The sequence below is a fragment of the Podarcis pityusensis genome, assembly GCF_964106645.2.
Source record: "Podarcis pityusensis genome assembly, chromosome: 2".
Lineage (NCBI taxonomy): Eukaryota > Metazoa > Chordata > Lepidosauria > Squamata > Lacertidae > Podarcis > Podarcis pityusensis.
The window spans coordinates 20,457,923-20,481,642 of NC_138029.1; the positions used below are offsets into that span (position 1 = coordinate 20,457,923).

At 47.0% G+C, this 23,720-nt stretch overlaps 1 protein-coding gene across 1 annotated transcript in view; it reads left to right on the forward strand.

The window, feature by feature from the left end:
• The first annotated feature begins 11,698 nt into the window (after positions 1-11,698).
• The window catches only part of LOC308471035 (arylacetamide deacetylase-like 4), a 56,754-nt gene continuing 44,732 nt past the window's right edge, over positions 11,699-23,720 (forward strand). Inside the window, exon 1 of the transcript XR_013982695.1 lies at positions 11,699-12,119. The gene's annotated coding sequence lies outside the window, so the exon portion shown is untranslated. The remainder of the gene's footprint in view (positions 12,120-23,720) is intronic.

Here is a 23,720-nt window from a genome sequence, read left to right on the forward strand (position 1 = left end):
GTAGGGAAGGGGCTTTCTGTTGTGACGCCCTCCCCTCCCCAAATTCTCCACTCACACCAATTTGGCTTGGCTACTATTGGCTCCAGTTGGCTCTAAGCCAAATGTTTGGGGGGTGTGGGATGTGAGGCAGGGGGTTTCTTCAGAGGGTGGAGGGAATTGTGGGAAAGTTGATCAGAGGCATGCCTGCCCCCTATCCCAGCCAACGAGTTTAGAATACACACACACAGCCCCCCCCCAATGTAATGCAATGTAGTGAAATTTGCAAATAACTCTTGAGAACTATTATAATCACTTGTCAAACAAATAGATGTGCAGAGGAAGGAATTTCATTGGGGACTGCTTCCCTCTCTCCACTTGCCATCTGCATATCATTATCATTATTTCGACTACTCAACCACCCTTCACTATAAGGTCCCAGGTCAGGTTACAGCAATTTAAAAACACAATATTAAAATCAGATGAGGACAAATTACAGTGAAGAGAATAGGGTGTCCAACAATAAAAAGAGACACGCCTTTTGAAATTCCTTCTTCTACCCTGTTCCTTTGCCTCAAGATAATTTCTGGGTTCCCTTCCAGCTCTGTAATTCTGTGTTTCTAAGTCACCCTAATGTCTGCCTCCGATGCAGAGTAAATAGTAGCCTCTCTTTTTTTGGAACATTAACTGGGGAAAGTAGCGACTCTGTTGTTGCAGGCCTAAGCACACCAACTAGGGAGTAAACCTCATTGGATACTATAGGACTTCCTTCTGAATCAACAAGCAGAGGATTGGATGGCCCATCTCATAAAGACTCGGTTTTTCAGGGCTCATCTGTCAAATGCAGCTGGTGCTGTTAATGCCCAACCTGTCTCGCTTGGACATGGCCCTGCCCTTGGATTTTATAATAGGAGACTTCTGAATGGGGTTCCTGTTCTCTTGCCAAGAGCAGCGCACACCCAGCTCTGCTTAAGAGTTGCAGCTGGGGACCATTAATTTAAAACTCCATCTATGGTGACCAAAGTGGCGAATACCCAACACACTGAAGGAGAGGGCTGTTTACATGTCACGTTCGACATGTGCCCAACTTTCCTAGGGCTGCGATATCAGTGAGAGGCCCGGCTGCCAGCAGGACTTTCCTCATCATTAAATGCTTTTATAAGTTTACACAAATGACCCACACCTTCATACCCTCCAACATTTCTTTGATGAAAATAGGGATGTCCTATTATTATTATTATTATTATTATTATTATTATTATTATTATCCTAGGCCCTATGCGGCCTAGGACCCTCGTACCTATGGGACTGCCTCTCCTGGTATGCCCCGCAGAGGACCTTAAGGTCAACAAATAACAATACTTAGATTGGTCTCAACTAGGGCCAGGGCCTTTTCAGTACTGGCCCCGACTTGGTGGAACGCTCTGTCACAAGATACCAGGGCCCTGTGGGATTTGACATCTTTCCGCAGGGCCTGCAAGACAGAGCTGTTCCGCCTGGCCTTTGGTTTGGACTCAGTCTGACCCTTATGTTTCCCTCCCCTTATGGTTTTGATTTACTACTAAAATGAGGCTGCATTTTAAATTGTATTATAACCCGTATTTTAATTAACTGTTTTTTGTTTTTTCCCCCTTCCTATTATGTTTTATTGTAATTTTATTGGAGTTCGCTGCCCTGAGCCCGGTTGTTGTTGTTGTTGTTGTTGTTGTTGTTGTTGCTGTTGTTGTTATATTCATACCCTGCATATCTGACTGGATTGACCCAGCCACTCTGGGCAGTTTCCAACATATATAAGAAACATAAAAAAACCTTAAACCTTAAACAACTTCCCTTTACAGGGCTGCCTTCAGATGTCTTCCAAAGGCTGTATGGTTACTTAGTTCCTTGGCTCAGGGGTTGCATAACTCCACACCCTCCAACGTTTCTCTGATGAAAATAGGGACGTCCTAAAGAAAAGCAGGACATTCCGGGATCAAATCAGAAACCAGGGCGGCTTCTGCAAATCCGGGACTGTCCCTGGAAAATAGGGACACTTGGATTTCAAATGCTTCAGAAGTAATAAAACTTTTTTTAAAAAAATGTTCTTTGAGCATTGCTCAAGTCATTCTCATTTTACTGGAATTCCATTATTTTTTTCCAAAACGGGGCATCCTTAAAATGCAAACATTCTCAAGGTGAACATTTCATGGAGACTGGCCAAAAGCGCTCTCTTTTCTCTGAATATATTGGGCACACCCAGTGATATTTTTCTTAAAAAAAATGTTTAGGGGTACTCTCATTCTCCTACTGATATTGAAAGACTGCCCCTCAATGAGGCCAAACTGAGATTCACAAAATGTTTAGGGGTATGTGTATCCCTGCTTCCCTCCAGAAAAAAAACCCCACTGGGCACACCCAACTGTTTCACATAGCCCTGACCTCCTTATTTGTGATCAGGTAGATCTTTGTACCCCAACATACCAGCCATTATGGAGCCCATAACTACTATGGCTAGTTTGGTTGCCTGGTCCTGAAGATCAAGCCAGTGGATATGGGAGATATATAAGGGCCCACAGCGAGTCATGTGCAAATATATGGTGATGTATACACATCCAGCTAAGGGTCAATGGAGAAGGGGCTCCATTAAGCCCTATGGCGACGCCACCTTCCCTCGTGCGTGGGAAGATGGAACAGGCCCATCACTTCGCATTTCAAAAGCCATTTTAACATTTTCTGCGGAAATGAAGTCTGGTTTGTTGGTTTGTGGTGTCACGAGAAGGGAATCTGTGGAGCTTTGGGAATGAATGCTGTGTTCATTGGCAGCTGGAATATTATTCGCAGCATTGAACTGTGTCGAATTTTGGCAGGTTTTCCGCTGCCAGCCAGGAAGAGGATGGCAAGAAGGGGAAGACACACTCTGAACCCAAAATGAATTAAGACAGGGGCGATGTCAAAATAAAAATGGAAGAGCAAGTTTGGCTCTTTTTCCCGTCGCATCCTGCGAAATGCTTGAAAATATTAAAGCGTGTGTGTATTAAGCTCTATTTCCACGGCTTGTTGGCTTGCATGATTCGCATTAGACCATCTCTTGACTTTGACAGCCTCTTGGGCTGTCACATTTTCCCAAATGAGAAATCTCTGCATGAGTGACAAGTCGCCCCTGCTGCAGGAAGCACAAAGCAAGCCCTGTCTCCCAGGTGTCCAGGGCTTTACTGCCGGACGGGCCTGTTTGTTTACTTCATAGCACATCACCCTTAAAGGGCCAGTGTTCAGTTCATGGAGCAATGCCTGGCTTTGAGAAACGACCCTTCTCCCTTTCCTCCTCCTCCCCCCCAAACTTTGGTGCTGAAATAAAAAAATTAAGGTCTAAATAAAAATAAAAATAAAAGATAAATGTTCATAACAGCATATATAAACCACATGTCTGAAACCCCACAGAAAAAGTCCTGAAACCATTTTGTCCCTCCCAAATTGACCTCAAATATTTCTCTGCAAGGTCAAAGGAAAATGGAAAAGCATCCCCATTGTCTTTTCATTCACAAATCCTGTCTTAAGGGTATGTCTGTGTATGAATAGAGTGAGTCTGTGACCTGGCTCAGGAACTAAGTATTTGTCATTACAAAAGACTGGCCAGGCTCCCCAGGGTATCCAATCAAGTAACCATTAACAGGTAACCTGTCAGACAAGAGATAAACAATGCACTCCGATTTCTGTTGTAGACCACCCTTTCTGTGATGTAGGTATGATGTATCTGAGGGGTGGTTGAGCTCCACCCCTTCTGTGATGTATGTATGATGTTTCTGGGGATGGTCTTGGACTCCAGGGCGGGCAATTTAAAATGTCTATATAAGGCCGGGCACGCCTTTGTTCTGGGTCCTCCTCCTTTCTCCTGCATGTGAGGGGAGCACCCTGTTGCAACAGTTCAATAAAGATCAGGCTCATGAGCTGCTTTGCTTCTGAATATTCTCTGGTTGGCCTCTGTTATTTTCTCCGACTGATGGAGAACCTACAAAGGACTCTATAAGGGCTCTTGTGTTCCCATAAGGGAATAAGGGCAGATGTTTGTTTATTACAGTGCTCTCAAAACGTCATCAGACTGCAACCCCCATCACTCCCAACCATTGGCCACCCTGCCTAGAGCTTAGGAAAGCTGGAGCCCAACCACATCTGGGGGAAAGACAGGTTGGGGAATACTTTGGTATGTTTTGCACACATCCCCAAGAACCCTGGAAGCTTGATTGACCACTCACGGGGGTATAATTCCCAGGATCCTGTGTTTATTTTTGGGTAGGTGCTTTAAATGTTTGCTGTGTATGCAGACCAGGCTGTTTTCTTTTTTACTCATCCCAATGTTGGGTGAAAATATTGCAATTTGTGATTGAACAGAACTCTGGGGTTTTTTTGTGGTTTCAGTCATCTCTGAAACTGCTGCTTTTCTGCTCGATCTTGCCTGCCACCCTGCATTCTTGTTTTCCTTAAGTGCTGCATGAATTTGTTGCTCTGGATAAGTCTTTAAAATAGAGACTCAACTAAATTTCTATAATAAATGGGGAAAAAATAAGCTTATTTAAGTAAACAAGGGGAGGGGCAGCAGGGAGAAAGCAACACACAACAAATTTCCCGCTCTCTTGACAATGGTTAAGAGATGGAGACATATTGTACAGTGCTCTTGTTTATTCTTCTGGAATCGGTCAGTTCTAAAGAACTGTGTTCAAAATGTTTCACATGCATAATAATCCTTATAACAAGCTAGGTAAAGGTAAAGGTACCCCTGCCCGTACGGGCCAGTCGTGTCCGACTCTAGGGTTGTGCGCTCATCTCACTTAAGAGGCCGGGAGCCAGCGCTGTCCGAAGACACTTCCGGGTCACATGGCCAGCGTGACGAAGCTGCTCTGGCAAGCCAGCACCAGCGCAGCACACGGAAACGCCGTTTACCTTCCCGCTAGAAAGCGGTACCTATTTATCTACTTGCACTTAGGGGTGCTTTCGAACTGCTAGGTGGGCAGGAGCTGGGACCGAAAAATGGGAGCTCACCCCGCTGCGGGGATTCGAACCGCCGACCTTCTAATCGGCAAGTCCTAGGCTCTGTGGTTTTACCCACAGTGCCACCCGCGTCCCTTATAACAAGGTAGGTCAGTATTATTATCCCCCCATTTTACAGATGAAGGGGACTGGAACTGAGGATTGCTTCTGTGGTCATTTAGTGAATTCACACCGCCGAGGCAACATTTGAACTCCTGATTCACAGTCGAGTCTCTTCGCTGCCACGCCACACCGGCTCACATTCTTCCAAAAAAAAAAAAAAAAAGGCAATTAGACAAGCCTTGTGATTATGGAAATCAGAGAGAGTCTATGATTCAACAGCAAATTTTACTTGCTGTCGGAGAGCACCAAATTCAGGGGGGAAAGACAGTTTGGATGGCTGTGAGCTCACACTGGAAGAGGCCGTTTGCCAAGCCTCTGAAGGCATGTGCTTCAGAGTGAGAAATCGGGAAGGCCAACCCAACCCTGTGTGTGCACAGAATTGCAAAGACACACAGAGAGGCAGCTGAGAGCAAGGCTGCAGAAGTCAAACGGAGATGCAAGACCAAAATCTCAGAAGTTGCGCAAAGCAGCCGGAGGCGGTCACAGGCTTGTGCAATGCTCCACATGGGGGAAACGCTGCTACAAATGTGAAATGGCTTATCGTTTTTGCCAGTGTTTGCAAACAGGGGTTGCATTTGCAACAGCATCAATTGACTATGCTTGTGTCACCACAGTGAGGAAAGGGAAGGAATTTTTAACTAGAATGATGAGAGAGATATATCCCTGCAGGCGACCGTGCGTGTGGAAAATGTTCCCCTGTGCTACTGAGGGGATTAGGGCTGAGGTAAAAATTTTCCCTTTTGAATTATGGTGCTGGAGGAGACTCTTGAGAGTCCCATGGACTGCAAGAAGATCAAACCTCTCCATTCTGAAGGAAATCAGCCCTGAGTGCTCACTGGAAGGACAGATCCTGAAGCTGAGGCTCCAATACTTTGGCCACCTCATGAGCAGAGAAGACTCCCTGGAAAAGACCCTGATGTTGGGAAAGATGGAGAAGGGGATGACAGAGTACAAGATGGTTGGACAGTGTTCTCGAAGCTACAAACATGAGCTTGACCAAACTGCGGGAGGCAGTGGAAGACAGGAGTGCCTGGCGTGCTCTAGTCCAGGGGGTCACAAAGAGTCGGACACGACTAAACAACAACAAAATATTCCCAGAAATGCTTTTCTAACCCATTTTTGAAACATTTTCTGAACCGATGAAGAATATCAATCTTCCCATGGAAAATATTTGGTGCAACCCCCCACTACACACAGATGTGGATCCAGGTTTCATATTATTTAATAGCGTTTTAAGATTGTTGAAAAAAGCAATGGGCTTTGCCTCTGTTCCTTCCATAGGAGCATAGGGCAAATAGTTAGACAACTGGCCCATCTAGCTTAGCACTGTCTGCACTAGGGTTTCCCAAACCTGGGTCTCCAGCTGTTTTTGGACTACAACTCCCATCATCCCTTGCTAGCAAGACCAGTGGTCAGAGATGATGGGAATTGTAGTCCAAAAGCAGCTGGAGGCCCAAGTTTGGAAAATACTGGTCTAACACCGGTGGTTCTCATTTTTTCTTCTTCTGGGCCACACTTGCAGGGGGGGGGGGAATTGCTTGCGCCACGCCAAATTTTTTATCAATAAGAAATACATTGGAAAACAAAAAGAAACAACTCCTAGCAGTGCTTCATGTAAAACATATAACACAAGTACTTTATAATATAATCACTTAGCTTGTTGCTTCCTTCAGTCAACATTAAATGAGCTGAAATTTCTCACAGGAACTTTTCTGAGGAAAAACTGCTGGAGAATTTCACATCCATAATTTTTTTTTTTAAATGCCTTCTCCATTTTCCAGCAACAAACACTGTGGAGACTATTAGGAGGCCATTTTCCCTCAGCCCTACTAGGGAGTGTTTAAGGAATGGTTTGTCTCCCCTGCTTTTCAGATTTCTGTTCCAAGCATAGTTTATGTATTAGGAAAGATTTAAATATGTTGCAATTGAGGTTTTTAAATGTCCACTTGGTTTTGGGCATGCTTCAGGATTTGGGGGTTTTCAAACAAGAAACCATTGCCATATCTCTGAAGTGTGTAACTAAAATCTAGTGTGTTTGTTTGCTTTCTGGCTCCCTCCATCCAAAACATTTTTGCTTTTGTGTTGTGTCTTGAGAACAAAAACTGTCCTATTGGTTGCTCTGGGAGACTTGTGTACCCTCCAACATTTCTCCGATGAAAATAGGGTCGCCCCATTCCAGAATGACCATTTTACTATTTATACCCCACACATCTTACTGGGTTGCCCCAGCCACTCTGGGCAGCTTCCAACATATATAAAAACATAATATAACATGAAACTTCCCTATATTGTATAGGATTGCCTTCAGGCATCTCACGGGTCAAATAACTCCATACCCTCCAACATTTCTCCAATGAAAATAAGGACATCCTAAGGAAAAGTGGGACATTCCGGGATCAAATCAGAAACTTCTCTTAAATCAGGGATGTCCCTGGAAAGTAGGAACGCTTGGAGGGTCTGGACTTGTTCAGCCTAAGAGTAAAGTAAAAGTAGATGTGACAATAGCATACAGGGGACAATAAGCTCAGCAAATCTGGGACCTCAGGATGCATGTGTAGCCTGCATGTTTTAACACATGCACACCAAGTGAAAATCCTGCTGCTGATATTTTTTTATTTTTTTTTAACATACCAAAGTCTGGCTTTCCTCAGTTCTGGCAGGAGGTTCACATTTCTGGCTTTAACACACCCAAATATTCTGTCAACAGTCCCGGGTCTTGTTGTGTTGTTTTTGTAAGTGCTGCCAAACCTAAATCCTACCCATTTAATGTTACGGGATTTGTATGTTTCAGCTGTAAAAACGTCTTGACTACTGGAAGAAATGTCTCAGGGCAGAGTTCCTTTTGCTGGAGAGTGACGCGCAACCTTATCTCTCCCGTCCCATTTCTTGAGGATGAACCATAATGCCACATTTAATTCATGCACCGAAAGGCAATGCAGTCATTGTAATGATAATGAAATGGAGAGCAGTCCATTAGTGAAAATTGGTTGTCTACAACAGACAATTCTCATTTCAAGTTTCTGTCAGCATCTTAATCATTCGGATCTGCCCCCCCCCCCCCCGCCTCCCATCACCATTTTCCATCAGTCCAATTCAGCTCCCTCTTAATTTACTAGACTGTTTCGGCTTTTCGCTAGTATTAACGGAATCGGAATCAAATCCACCTGAATACAAACACATCTTTTAGATCAATGTTTTGTATAACCTTGATCTTTAGGATGAGGAAAAGGCTAAACTAAATATTATTGAAGCAGGGAAGACCCATAGCAACAGGTGGAAGTGAAGTGGAATTTTTAAATACCGCTTTCATCTTTTTCTCTCACTCCAGGATGAGGTGCTGTATGTTAACGATGTCCTTTAAACCACATTGTAAAAATCAATTAGCAATGAAAGCTTCCACATGCCTGGCAGGTAATTTGTTGGAGATGAACTTCGTTAACATGCTGGGTAAATATACTTCCACATCTACTGGAGCGTGCTGAGGATCAGGGATGTCGTTTACACGAGCCCTTTCTGCAGATTTAACATGGTATTTACCCCTCAAAGGGATATTTCCCATTGGTAAGTACTGTGCTAAAAGTTGATTTAAGTTGGCACTTTAACAAACAGAACGGATTTTATGCCCTGCTTAGAATAATTACAGAGCCGTTGTCTGAACTGTTCGGTGCAATGGAGCAAGGTCTGCTTGCGTGGATCAGAATTGTCGGCTCGCATGAAAACGTCATATTCAACCACACACTTATCTAGGGGTAAACCCTACTAGATTTAGAGGGGATTTTGTGTGGCGGTGCGTAGGATTATACTGCCAACCGCAAAATTACCAGAGCAAAATGGCTACTAATTGCACACTTCCTGTTTAGGATGGTTTTGTACAAGGTGCCTGCATTCTAATCAAAACAAATTAATTCCTTTTTTAAAATTGTCACTGCTGTTGGAAAGAAAACAATGACCAAAAGAAAATGGAGGGATGGGGGGAAGTGAGAAACCAAAAAGCAGATGGATGATTGAACATTATTAGAAAGCTTAGGGGTGTAGCTCTTCTGCAGATTATTATTATTATTATTATTATTATTATTATTACTAAATTTCTATACCCTCCTATACCTGAAGGTATCAGGACGGTTCACATCAAATACATAAAATCAAAACAAAACCAACAACCCAATAAAAAACAAACCCAAAACAGCCAGCATTTTTTAAAAGGGTATAGGTAGACCAAGTCAGGCAAAGGCCTTGTTGAAAAGGAACATTTCAAGGTGTATAGTGAAGGCGCCAGGCGAGCTTCCCTGGGGAGAGCATTCCACAGACAGGGAGCCACTGCAGAGAAGGCCCCGTTCTTGTGTTGCAACCCTCCGGACCTCTCGAGGAGGAGCCACACGAAGGAGGGCCTCAGAAGATGATCTCAGGGTCCAGATAGGTTCATATGGAAAGAGGCGGTCCTTGAGGTATTGTGGTCCTGAGCCATTTAAGGCTTTATAGGTAAAAACCAGCACTTTGAATTGGGCCCAGAAACTAATGGGTAGCCAGTACAGTTGGACCAGGATTGGTGTAATATACTCAAACCATCTTGCTCTGGTGATCAGCTTGGATGCTGAATTCTGCACCAGCTGAAGTTTCCAAACCGTCTTCAAAGGCAGCCCTATGTATAACGCATTGCAATAATCTAACTGGTGATCCAAGGAAAGTTTATAATTTTCTCATGGACATTTCATCAGTATGTACAGAAGTTTAGGGGCCAAATTCAACTGATTAATCTCACTAGTGGAAGCCCTCACAAAAACTTTCCGTCGTTGCTGCTCCCCACAAACAGCCAATGGGCAGGAAAAGACCCAGAAGGCCAAATGAAATCAACAGGCTAGCAGTTCCACATCTCTATTGTAACATACATTTCCCAAACATCTGGTACCAGATGCACACCTTTTTCTGTATGAGAATTTCAGGCACAATGCGCTCTTACGCTTCCATAAGTTTTACATTTAGAGCTATGCATCAGTGTTCTCAGTCCCTGTTCAACATTCTCAGCATCTCCTGGGTTTAAGGGGTGACAGCAGTGACTCATACAGATATGCAACAGGCACTACCTATTTTTTAGAAAGGGGATTTATTTAAAGATATACAAAACCACACATCCATTACAAAGTATCTTTTTATGATATACTGAGATAAACCAGTGACTTAGTCTATAAGAGAACAATGTCAGAAGGAAGGAGATGCCAGGAAAAGAGAAACCTAAAGAAAGAGGAAGTGTGTTATGTACTGAGTTGAATAGGATCCAAACTGCAGCAGTCTGATTGGTCCTAGAACAATAGGATCCAAAACGCAGCAGTCTGATTGGTCCTAGAACAATAGGATTCAGAATGCAGCAGTCTGATTGGTCCTAGAACAATGCAGCAGTATGATTGGTTGGCAGGAACCACCCAATCATTCTCTAGATAGAAGCGAATCCACAACCTGATTGGCTTACAGTAGAATTCCGGAATTAGCCAATCATGTGCAGCCCATTGTGTAAATAATGTATATAAAGCAGATACTGTGAGGGGACATTTATTCATTCCTCCTCACCACTATGAGCTGAATAAAGAGCATGAAATCACTTTCCGACTCTGAGTATATTTCAAAGTGAGAAAAAAGGAAAAGAAAGAAATGAAATAAAGATAAAGAAGAAAATAATAAAAGGACTTCCGGGTCTCTGTCCTGCTGCTACATATGGCATTCACTCCACAAGATCCAACAATTCTAGAACCCAGTATTTTTTCAGTCTTCAAATCCAGATATTACAAGATCATTTTCTCTTTCATGCAAAAAAGTTGGTAAGAATTTTTCAACCCTTAACAAATGTTAGTTGTGATTGTTCTCTAATCAAACATGTTAACTCTGCCACCTCAGCCAAGTTCAATAGTTTTAGCAGCTATTCTTCAATAGTGGGGTAGGGTTGTGTCTTTCCATCTTGGTGCATCGAGCAATCTCGCCGCTTTAATCATATATTGGAGCAATCTTCCATAATCCTTTTCTAATTGTGTTTCTATTAGCCCCAAAAGAAAGAATAACAGGCATTATCTTCCGAGGGCCACTGTATTCTGCTCTGGTATTCTGCTCCAGAGTACCTGGAGTACTGTGTCCAGTTCTGGGCACCACAATTCAAGAAGGACACTGACAAACTAGAACGTGTCCAGAGGAGGGCAACCAAAATGGTCAAAGGCCTGGAAACGATGCCTTATGAGGAATGGCTAAGGGAGCTGGGCATGTTTAGCCTGGAGAAGAGGAGGTTAAGGGGTGATATGATAGCCATGTTCAAATATATAAAAGGATGTCACATAGAGGAGGGAGAAACGTTTTCTGCTGCTCCAGAGAAGCGAACACGGAGCAATGGATCCAAACTACAAGAAAGAAGATTCCACCTAAACATTAGGAAGAACTTCCTGACAGTAAGAGCTGTTTGACAGTGGAATTTGCTGCCAAGGAGTGTGGTGGAGTCTCCTTCTTTGGAGGTCTTTAAGCAGAGGCTTGACAACCATATGTCAGGAGTGCTCTGATGGTGTTTCCTGCTTGGCAGGGGGTTGGACTCGATGGCCCTTGTGGTCTCTTCCAACTCTATGATTCTATGATTCTGTGATTCTACCCTGCTGACATCGGGAGCAATTGAATGATCCAGACATGCAGAAGAATCGATCCCATGCAGCAGAGGTTGCTGAGGAGGGAGAGGAGGAGGCGAGACCTGAAAGATAAATCATACAGAGCTGCAGCAGGCATCCTCTGGGTGTTTGTGCTTGGACTTAAAGGAACCTCAGTTTATTTTGCTTGCTTGCTTGCTTATTACAGCAGCTGTTCTCACTACAGCACTCTGGTACACAAACTGAGGAGGACTGTGCCAGCCCACAGGCATCTAAATTACATCAATCAGCTGTGATGGGCCATCCAAAACTCAGTGATATACTTCTGACATGACCTTCAGTGCTGAACCAGTTGCCCACTCCACCTGTTGATGACGTTGATCCAGGAGAATGAGAGCCACAAAACAGGTAAGTTGATACCTTCCATTGGCCCAACTTCTGGAAGCTCTTGGGCACTGAGGCTAGACCTCCAAGCACATCTCCTCAGTGCAGCAACTATTAACACCCCTAATAATAAACAGTCCCAAATACAAGGCTTCTCCACACACCAGTGTCAGTCCAAGTAGTGGTGAAGTTGTGAGGCAACCTTAGGCTTTAAAACTCGGTGAGAAGCGAGGAGAGAGGGGTGAAAGAGAAAGAAAACAATTTCTGTGTGGGGTAATTCATGCCTTCTCTTGCTTTGGATGGGGAAGAATTGGATTCAGTTTACCTTTAAAGGAGAATTTGTCAAATTTGAATCAAAACCCGGCCATCCTTCGCAATGTGTACACCTCCAGATTTTGCAGTACAGTTCTGCAGCCAAAGAACGTATACAAAAATGCATATCCTGAGGTAAAGGGTGCCTAAAAATCCATCTATTATCGGTGAAAACCAATGCATCTTATTAGGAACAATTGCTTGGCAAGAGTGTGTGTGCCTTAGGCAAAATTACATGCAAGCATGCGTGTATTGTGTGAAATTCACACTAACGTGCTGGTGGATGTTTGTGAGGACTTTTAAAAAGCAGCAACTAACTGAACAAAAATGTTATCTTCCCAAGGGTGGGGAGAAATGTTGTGTTTGCCTGGAAGTGTGGAGAAGTGAATCTAAGGCTGGAATAAAGAGAAAGCAATGGAAATTGAAAGCTTGAAACTGAAAGCCCATCCTTAAGGTTGAAACTGATGGAGAAGGATGAGAAGTTAACAGCCTGCATTGGGAGAAACCAAACCAGGTTTCTGTCTCCTGGCAGAGGGAATGTGGAGTTTACATGCCACCAGAGCAGCTGTTTACAGCCACACCTCCTCTTACACCTCTGCGATAAGAGCTGCCGCAGCAAAACTTCTTTTCCTTTCCTGTATCGGTAACAGTCCTTTCGATCTGTAGCTGTTTTGGCATCCCAGCCGTTGGTGGTCCTCTAAAGATCTGAAGTGTTGTTTGTTTTGCTTTCTTCTCAGAAGCAGGCAAATGCCTTTTTTAATTTACGTACTTAAGTAGGATTTTTGTTATGTACTGAGTTGAATAGGATCCAAACTGTAGCAGTCTGATTGGTCCTAGAACAATAGGATCCAAAAGGCAGCAGTCTGATTGGTCCTAGAACAATAGGATTCAGAATGCAGCAGTCTGATTGGTCCTAGAACAATGCAGCAGTATGATTGGTTGGCAGGAACCACCCAATCCTGCTCCAGATAGAAGTGAATCCACAACCTGATTGGCTTACAGTAGAATTCCAGAATTAGCCAATCATGTGCAGCCCATTGTGTAAATAATGTATATAAAGCAGATACTGTGAGGGGACATTTATTCATTCCTCCTCACCACTATGAGCTGAATAAAGAGCATGAAATCACTTTGCGACTCTGAGTATATTTCACTGGCGACGAGGATGGGATCCCGCTGAGCTGACTGCCACACACAGCACCGCAGCACCGCCAACTGCCGCACCGCTGCCTCGCACCGTGTATCCAGGCTTCAGCTCCGGGGCACAAGGAACTCAGAATGGCAGCCAACAGCAGCTTCTCGCCATTCAACCCAGCATCTGGAGACTGGGAAGCGTACGCCTCCCGTTTCACCTTCCTCCTAGAAGCCAAAGGGGTCACCGACGAAGAAGACGCCAAGAAGAGGGCGATATTCTTCAGCGTCTGCGGAGAGGAGACGTTTGAAATCGCCCGGGCTCTCCTTGCGCCTGAAGACGTCGCTACTGTTCCATACAAAACAATAATGGAACAGCTGAAGGGGCACTTTTCGCCGCAGCCCTCAGTGGTGGCTCGTCGAAATGCCTTCTACACAAAGCGGCAAGCCCCTGGGGAAACCATAACTGGGTTTGTGACCTCTCTCCGCCAAGCCGCCCGGTTCTGCAACTTCTCAGAGCTGGAGAACATGCTTCGTGACCGCCTCGTCGGTGGCCTGAAGGATGAGAAGCTGCAACGACGCCTCTACGCTAAGAAGGACCTAACGTTCCAGGTCGCTCTGGAGGAGGCCCTGGCAACAGAAGCTGCCGAGAGGTCGACCCAAGAGGCACGGCCGAGCCTGCCATCCCAACCGAGGGTCCACCATGAAGACCTCACCGACGACTCAGGATCCGACAGGGAGGAGGTGCACCGAGTACAGCAGCGCACTCAAGCAGCGCACAGACCACAGCTGCCTCGACGAGAAGGAGGGAACTGCGCAAGCTGCGGGGAGAGTCACGAGAGGAGGACCTGCCGTTTCCGCAACGCAGAGTGCAGGCAGTGCAGAAAATCGGGACACATCGCCCGGGTGTGTCGGGCTCGGCCCACCCGACACCAGGCATCAGATGACCAATCCAAGAGCCCCAGGTCCCGGGGCCCAACGCACCAAGGCAACTCGACGGAGCTCACGGACTTCCAGGTATACCAGTTGCCCCACCCCAACGTAGAGAAAATTTATGTAGAGGTACAGATAGAGGGGGCCCCATGCCGCATGGAGCTTGACACGGGTTCAACTCTATCCATAATCTCGGCAAGGACCTTAAGGAAACTGTGTCCCACTGGGGGTCCCAAACTCAGGCCGGCCCCATTCACCCTCCGGGACTTCCAGAAACGTAAGGTCCCCACAATGGGGGTGGGGACCTTCAGGGTGCAATACCGAGGGCGGACGCGGCAACTGGACTTGCTTGTGGTCAAGGGCCCCTACATTAGCTTACTGGGATTGGCATGGTTTGGACCACTGGGGCTAGCTGTCACCGGGGTGAACCACACTAGCTTACAAGTGGACGTGGACGCCATATGCAAGGAATTTCCAGGGGTTTTCGATGGGAAATTGGGACAGTATACGGGCCCCCCCATTGCGCTACAGCTTGACCCCGCAGTACGACCGGTCAGGCTCAAGGCCCGCCGGGTCCCGTTCGCCTTGAAACCCCGTATAGACGAGGAATTGGACCGACTCGTAGAGCAAGGAGTGCTGGAGCCGGTGCCTAATGCTCCCTGGGAAACCCCAATCGTCACACCCGTCAAGCCTAATGGTTCGGTCCGCATCTGCGCAGACTACAAATGTACCATAAACAAGGCCCTCACGGCCCACGCATACCCAGTGCCAGTGGTCAGCCATGTCCTTGCCACCCTGGCTGGGTCGAAAATTTTTGGCAAGCTGGACTTGGCCCAAGCATATCAACAGCTGCCAGTAGATGAGGCCACAGCAGAGGCACAGACGATTGTGACGCACAGAGGAGCGTTCAGGGTAAAGCGGCTGCAATTCGGTGTCAGCGTGGCACCAGGCATATTCCAGAATATAATGGACTCTCTCCTTAAAGGGATTCCTGGCGTCACCCCCTTCTTCGATGATGTGTTGATTGCCGGCCCCACACCAGAGGAGTTTGAGGACCGCCTCCGCACCGTTCTGCACCGTTTCCAGACGGCGGGTCTCAAGGTGAAGCGGGAAAAATGTCTACTAGGAGTGCCTCAGGTGGACTTTCTGGGATTTATGGTGGACGCAGAAGGGGTCCACCCAACTGGGGACAAGGTACGGGCCATTTGTGATGCCCCAGCGCCCAAGAGCAAGACTGAACTTCAGGCCTTCTTGGGACTATTGAACTTTTACCATTCCTTCCTTCCCCACAAGGCGGCGGTAGCGGAGCCCCTACACAGACTCCTGGACAAGCGGGCCCCTTGGGTGTGGGGCCAGCGCCAGGAGGCCGCATTCCAGGCAGTCAAGGACTTGCTTGTCTCAAACTCGGTCTTGGCACACTTCGACGAGAGGCTGCCGGTGGTGCTAGCATGCGACGCCTCACCCTATGGCATTGGAGCTGTCCTGGGGCACCAACTCCCGGATGGAAGAGAGGTACCGGTGGCGTACTTTTCCCAGACACTCAACACAACCGAGCGGAACTACTCGCAAATCGACAAGGAGGGTCTGGCAATCGTAAAGGGAGTAAAAAAATTCCATGATTTCTTGTACGGGCGGCCCTTCACCGTGGTGACTGACCACAAGCCGTTGCTTGGCTTGTTTGCCCCCGAAAAGCAGACCCCCCAAGTGCTGTCTCCTCGCGTCCTCAGGTGGTCAATTTTCCTTGCCAGCTACCAGTATGCACTGATTCACCGACCTGGGAAGGCGATGGGCCATGCGGACGCCCTCAGCAGGCTACCACTACCGGAAACAGGCCCTGACCCAGCACCTGCACAAGAGGTTATGAGCCTGGAGCTGCTTCCCGACCGCCCCATTCAGGCACAAGAAGTTGCACACCATTCCAAGAAAGATAGGGTCATCTCCCGGGTCCTGGACTGGGTGTGGAGGGGATGGCCCAGCAGCAGCCCCGGGCCAGAATTCGCCGGCTACACAACCCGCAAACATGAACTGTCGGCCCACAAGGGGTGCCTGTTATGGGGAAGCAGAGTCGTTGTTCCCCAGCCCCTCTGCAAAAGGGTCCTCACAGCCCTACACGAGACACATCCAGGGGTAGTAAGAATGAAGGCCCTTGCCAGGAGTTATGTGTGGTGGCCGGGGATCGATGGAGAGATAGAGGCCTGGGTCAAACACTGCCAGGCCTGCCAAGAATCCCGCCCAGACCCCCCAAGGGCCCCAGTCCAGTCCTGGGAGTCCGCCCGAGCACCATGGTCACGCCTGCATGTGGATTTCGCTGGCCCCTTTCAGGGGAAAACATTCTTCATAGTGGTGGACTCCTACACCAAATGGCTGGAAGTCGCACTGGTACCGTCCACTTCCACGTCCGCAGCCATCCGGGTACTACGCAGGCTGTTTGCAACCCACGGGCTCCCTGACACTCTCGTCTCAGACAACGGGACTGCATTTACGTCAGGAGAATTCCAAACCTTCACAGCGCAGAACGCCATCCGCCACATCCGTTCGGCGCCGTTCCACCCTGCCACCAATGGCCAAGCAGAACGCATGGTGCGGACCACCAAGGACACCCTTCGCCGCATGACGCAAGGGGACTGGGAGTACCGCCTTGCCACATTCCTTCTAGCACAGCACAGCACCCCCAGCTCAACGACTGGCCGGAGCCCCGCTGAACTACTAATGGGTCGGCGCCTTGCAATCAGATTGGACCGCCTTCACCCCGATAGAGCTCAGGATGAGGTAGTGGTGGGGGAAGGCAGGAACCCCCGGACCTTCGAGGCCCAGGACCCAGTGTACGCAAAGAATTTTGGGGCAGGCCCAGCATGGGTACCCGCCACAATCACCAGGGTCACTGGCCCCGTGTCGTACGAGGTGCTAACGGATGGGGGGCAATGCTGGCACCGCCACTGCGACCAGATACGGCGACGATTCCCGGGAGAAAACCAGGAGGAGGACAGGTCAGAGGAGTCCCAAGGGAACAGCGGGGCAGTGAGGCCCATAGAGCAGGAGGGGCCAGCAGGAGAGGCAGAATCAGTAAATACAGAGAGGACCCGTGAGGCCGAAAGGACACCGGAACCAGAACCACGACTGAGCGAGCCGGTTGCACCAGACCAAACAGCCGCATCACAGCCAGCATCCTTGGAACACGAGCCAGAACCCGGAGCCCGGACCAGGGAACACCCCAGGCCACAACGCACACGTAGGCCGCCGGCATACCTTGAGGACTATGAATGCGACCTCCCGGGCAGGACTGGAACTTAGAGGGGAGGGGTGTTATGTACTGAGTTGAATAGGATCCAAACTGTAGCAGTCTGATTGGTCCTAGAACAATAGGATCCAAAAGGCAGCAGTCTGATTGGTCCTAGAACAATAGGATTCAGAATGCAGCAGTCTGATTGGTCCTAGAACAATGCAGCAGTATGATTGGTTGGCAGGAACCACCCAATCCTGCTCCAGATAGAAGTGAATCCACAACCTGATTGGCTTACAGTAGAATTCCAGAATTAGCCAATCATGTGCAGCCCATTGTGTAAATAATGTATATAAAGCAGATACTGTGAGGGGACATTTATTCATTCCTCCTCACCACTATGAGCTGAATAAAGAGCATGAAATCACTTTGCGACTCTGAGTATATTTCAATTTTATTTTATTTTTTAAGCCTCTAGTTCATCAACAAGAGCAAAGTGTTTGGTTTTGAACTTTTCCAGCCCGGTTTGTTTAGCTTGGGTCTGGAGATGAAGCTGTTGTTGTTCTTAGAGCCAGCCATAAAAACATACGAAATGCTAGAAATTGCATTAGAATAACGGACAGGGCAGCAGCCGTAAAGCACAGAAACAAACAAACAGAGATGATGCAGCCAAAATGTGTGATATATATAAAGACAGCTGCTGAACTCAGGTTTAGCCAGGAGTCCCAAACCAGAGTGCTGTAAAAAAGAGAGACTAGAGTGCTTTCTTGTCACTACAATGATCAAATCATTACACACGTTCTGGTGTTAATGTTTTCATTCACTTAGACTGTGGGTGAGGTGGGGAACCTATGAGTCTCTAGTTGTTCTTGGACTCCAACTCCCATCAGTCCCAGCCAGCAAAGTCAATGGTGAGGGATGATGGGAGCTGTAGGAGGGTCACAGTTTCCCCACACCTGTCTTACAAACACCATACCTATCATTTTCTAGTATGCGGGTTGCGCTGTGGTCTAAACCACTGAGCCTCTTGGGCTCGCCAATCAGAAGATTGGCAGTTCGAATCCCCGCGACGGAGTGAGCTCCCGTTGCTCTGTCCCAGTTCCTGCCAACCTAGCAGTTCGAAAGCACACCAGTGCAAGTGGATAAATAGGTACCACTGCAGTGTGAAGGTAAACGGCGTTTCCGTGCACTCTGGTTTCCGTCATGGTGTTCTGTTGCGCCAGAAGCGGTTTAGTCATGCTGGCCACATGACCCAGAAAGCAGTCTGTGGACAAACACCGGCTCCCTCAGCCTGAAAAGTGAGATGAGTGCCTCAACCTCCTAGTCGCCTTTGACTGGACTTAACTGTCCAGGGGTCCTTTACCTTTTACCTAGTACAGTGGTACCTCGGGTTAAGTATTTAATTTGTTCTGGAGGTCCGTTCTTAACCTGAAACTGTTCTAAAGCACCACTTTAGTTAATGGGGCCTCCCGCTGCTGCCGCGCTGCCAAAGCACAATTTCTGTTCTCATCCTGAAGCAAAATTCTTAACCCGAAGTACTATTTCTGGGTTAGCAGAGTCTGTAACCTGAAGCGTATGTAAACTGAAGCATATGTAACCCGAGGTACCACTGTACAAGAAACACCACATAGCATTGCTTTTCTATGCCAGGGGTCCACATCTGGAAGCCCCAAGGTGAAATCCAGCCCTTTCCCCTGTGGTGATATTTGACCGCCTAGGCCCTATTTACCAACCCTAGCAACCACAGCAAAAAAGTACTATGAATGAGTAGCCTCTGACAAGGTGTTGGAATCAAGCATTGGGGAGGGCACTGGAGTCTTAATCCGTGCCTTCAACTCCCTTGCCAAATTAGCTGCTTTACCTGTGGTAAAGATGATGATCTTCAGAACTGCATCCAGGGCCGGCCCTACCATGAGGCAGCTGCCTCAGGTGGCAAACATGCAGGGGCAGTGGAGAAACAGTGGAGAAAACGACCTGCCCAAGCTAGAGGCATTAAGAAACAATACAGGGCCACTGAGGGCAATTGGCAATACATGATAATTGTCCTCCCTCCTTGCCCTGACATGTGAACAGAGCCTGGGGATTTGGGAGGTTGCCAGAATAACTGGCTGTGTGGTGATAGGAAAATAGAGTCTTTTAGCAAGGTGTGCTGGGAAGAAGAAGGGGAGGAAAAAAGACTGGGATCCATCTTGGGCAGGCTGGCTGAAGGCTGGCTGAGAAAGATGTCATGGACTCCAGGGCTGCACTGCTCTGTGGGACAAGCCCCTCTTGAAATGACCATGTTGTGAGATCTGTACTCCTTCCATGCAAACTGTAGGTGTAAATACCAAATTTTTCGCCCTATAGGACGCACTTTTTCCCCTCCAAAAATGAAGGGGAAATGTGTGTGTGTCCTATGGGGTGAATGCAGGCTTTCGCTGAAGCCTGAAGAGCGAGCACCGACCCCTCTCCCTCCAGGCTTCAGGAAGCAATCCACAAGCCTTGGGAGCCCGGCGGGAGTTCCCACTGGGCTCCCAAGGTTTGCGGACAGCAGCCTACAGCCCGAAACCCGGGGAGCGCAGCGGAGCGCAGCGGAGCGCAGCGGAGCGCAGCGGAGCGCACCCCAGGCTTCGGACAGTTCTCCGCAAGCCTTGGGAGCCCCCGGGAGTTCCCGCCGGGCTCCCAAGGCTTGCGGATAGCAGCCTGTTCTGGGGGCTGGGGTCAGGGGAAGCTCAGGCTTTCCCCGCCCCAGCCCCGCGCCTGGGGGGGAAATAATTTTTTTTCTTTATTTCCCCCCCCCCCCAAAAAAAAAACCTAGGTGTGCCCTATGGGCCGGTGCGCCGTATAGGGCGAAAAATACGGTAGGTGAATAAACCATATTTCCTAAAGCTTAAAAAAATAAAATACAGGGGGAGTTATGGAATACTCCCATCAGCCTCAGACAGCATGGGCTTTGTAGTCCACAACATGTGGAGAGCACCAGGTTGGTGAAGCCTGCACAGAAAGAAGGGAAGGAGTGACAGGAGCTGATCAAACATCCCACTTGCTGCAATCAGGTCAGTGCAATGAAAAACCAGGCTTATAACACAAACTGAGCACAGGAAGTTGCCTCCTGCCATATCCAACTCTTGGCCCATCTAGCTTAGTAGTGTTTACACTGACTGGCAGCTGCACTGCCAAAGTATGCGCCTTGCTACAGAACTACATCCCCTCTCCAGAAATAAACCTGCAGCGACTGCTGTTAAACTCTTACATCTGCTTTCTCCCAAAGAGCCGGTTCCTATATGGAGCAGTTTTCCTCCGCACAAGAAAGCATGTCGAGGAATCTGCTTACAAAGCATTATGTCAGAATAAAGAAAGAATTTCATTTGTAGATGGGTTTTTCCCCCCTCGCTCAGAGAATATCCATGAACAGGAGTCGGCAGAAAGCAAGTCCCCAGTTCTCGAGTGTTCCTGCAAAATACGTATGGATTTTTGCATTCCAGACTAACATTTTCCACATGCATTCCTCAGTGGAGAAAAAAAGAGAGAAAGTTATGCCAAACTGACTCAAATGTCTCCAAAAACACCCTACACCGCACAATGGATGTTCTCTTAACGCAGTCAGTAGCAGAATTCCAATGTGCGACTCTAGGAAATTATGGTAAACAGGATATCGACAGGTCATGGTGTCAAAACATGTCCACATGTTGCTTGGATTTGCATTTACTCATCTTTCTTTCTTTCTTTCTTTCTTTCTTTCTTTCTTTCTTTCTTTCTCTCAAGGGTTGTTGGCAAAGACCACACACAGAGGTGTGTGTATTTATGGATTCATGACCTCCAAGAAGCCCTGCTATTGTTTACCATTCTGCAAGAAAGCCAGAGAGAGCTATAATGTGATAATAATAGTGAAAGCCTCCTAACATATATATTTCTGGTGTGTCAGCAAAAAGTCAGCAGGGGCTCTCCAGCTGGCACCGTCATATGAGTGAGCTACACGGGGAGGCCATGCGCCCTGGCAGCTTCTGCTGCTGTATAGAAACTCCAGCAAAAGGAGAGAGAGAGAGAGAGAAGTGAGGAGCTATGGGGAGAGTGGGATTTGCAACTGAGAGCACTCCAGAGGGCTGCTTATTGTAGGCTCAGTGCTCCTCATGCAATAGGAATGGGGGAGAAATTCAGTTCAGTTAAACTGAAAGGCAAACTCCCCCAATTCATACTTTCTGAAAACAATTAAATGAACCAAAACTCAGCCAGTCTTTAAAATCCGCACGTCTCTGAATTTTGCGGCAGCTAGACTGGTGGCTGGGAGCAGCCATCGAGACCACAAAACACCGGTCCTGAAAGACCTACATTGGCTCCCAGTACATTTCCGAGCACAATTCAAAGTGTTGGCGCTGGCCTTTAAAGCCCTAAACAGCCTCGGCCCAGTAAACCTGAAGGAGCATCTCCACCCCCATCGTTCTGCCCGGACACTGAAGTCCAGCTCTGAGGGCCTTCTGGCGGTTCCCTCACTGCGAGAAGTGAGGTTACAGGGAACCAGGCAGAGGGCCTTTTCGGTAGTGGCACCTGCCCTGTGGAACAGCCTCCCACCAGATGTCAAGGAAATAAACAACTATGTGACTTTTAGAAGACATCTGAAGGCAGTCCTGTTTAGGGAAGTTTTTAATGTTTGATGCTTTATTGCATTTTTAATATTCTGTTGGGAGCCACCCAGAGTGGTTGGGGTAACTCAGCCAGATGGGCGGGGTATAAATATATTATTATTATTATTATTTATTTATTTATTTATTTATTTATTTATTTATTTATTTGCAATCCGATGCTCCAGCCAACTATTGTGTAAAAAGGGGGCAGGATAAACTGAAATAAAGTGTGCATAGGCATGTATACATCAGTGAAAATAACATACCAAGCAAAGCATCATATTCAGGGAAATTGCTTGGCAAAACTGTATCTATTAGGCAAAACTGCTTACAGAAATGTCTATATTAGGATAAATTAAGACTAACCTGATAAATTTCAATTGGAACTTCTTTTTAAAGAAATCCATGAACTAATGTGGAAAGCTAGAAAAATGAATTTTGGATTGGGAAACTGGGAAACTGAAATCGACAGATTCAGCCATTCTTCCTTATGCATTCATGTTTTCTTTCAGCATCTACATGATGTCATTGCCACGCCAACCCACACCCCTCCCATTTAATCCAGAATTGCACTTTCTGGGGGTGGGGAATCCATTAAGTTTAAAAGGAATGTTGCAGAATGTAACCGTATCTCAGGGAGATCTTTCTCTGATAAGACCCAAAAGTCCTACTGTGGCATGAACACTGCTTTAGGAAATTTAAAACAGGAATAATCTCAAAAATTACATCTGTGTCTGTCAGCAGTCTGTTTACACTCTCACAATTCATGGTGGTTCATAAAAGGTTGCTAGCGTTTAGCACCTGACGGAGTTTGCATCCCACGCCAAGTCAACTGGGCTTGGCAGCCTCCGCGTGGTTCCTCCGTGACTTGCCTCAACATGAACTTGAGCCACCACTTCTGAATAATTGTATCTAAAAATACCTTCTGGCCACAGCCTGAAGTCCAGGGAGCCATTCCTGGTTTCTACGTAGATCTCAGTGTTTACCGGAGAACAGAAGCTTGGGGGAAAGAGTCCCTGCCATTCTGACGGGTTTCTTTGGGTGCCAATTTGCTTTTCAATATGACTGAATTAATTGAGAGCAGCAGTGAATATGGCCTGGCTAATGCTAAAGCATTAATTAATTTTCTAATGAATGATTTTAGAGTGTTGTTTGTGCTGTACTTTTGTACTGTTTTATTGTTGTTAGCCGCCCTGAGCCCGGCTTCGGCTGGGGAGGGCGGGATATAAATTATTATTATTATTATTATTATTATTATTATTATTATTATTATCTTCTGTTTCTCAGGCCCAGTTGCAACGAAGGAGGCACGCAGCCTTTTTTAAAAAAATGGTTGCTACTTCACTGCAGCCACCATGTCCCTAGTTAAAAGCAGAGGTGGGTGAGAGGAAATCAATATTTAGCACCTCCACCCAGAAAAAAGACTGA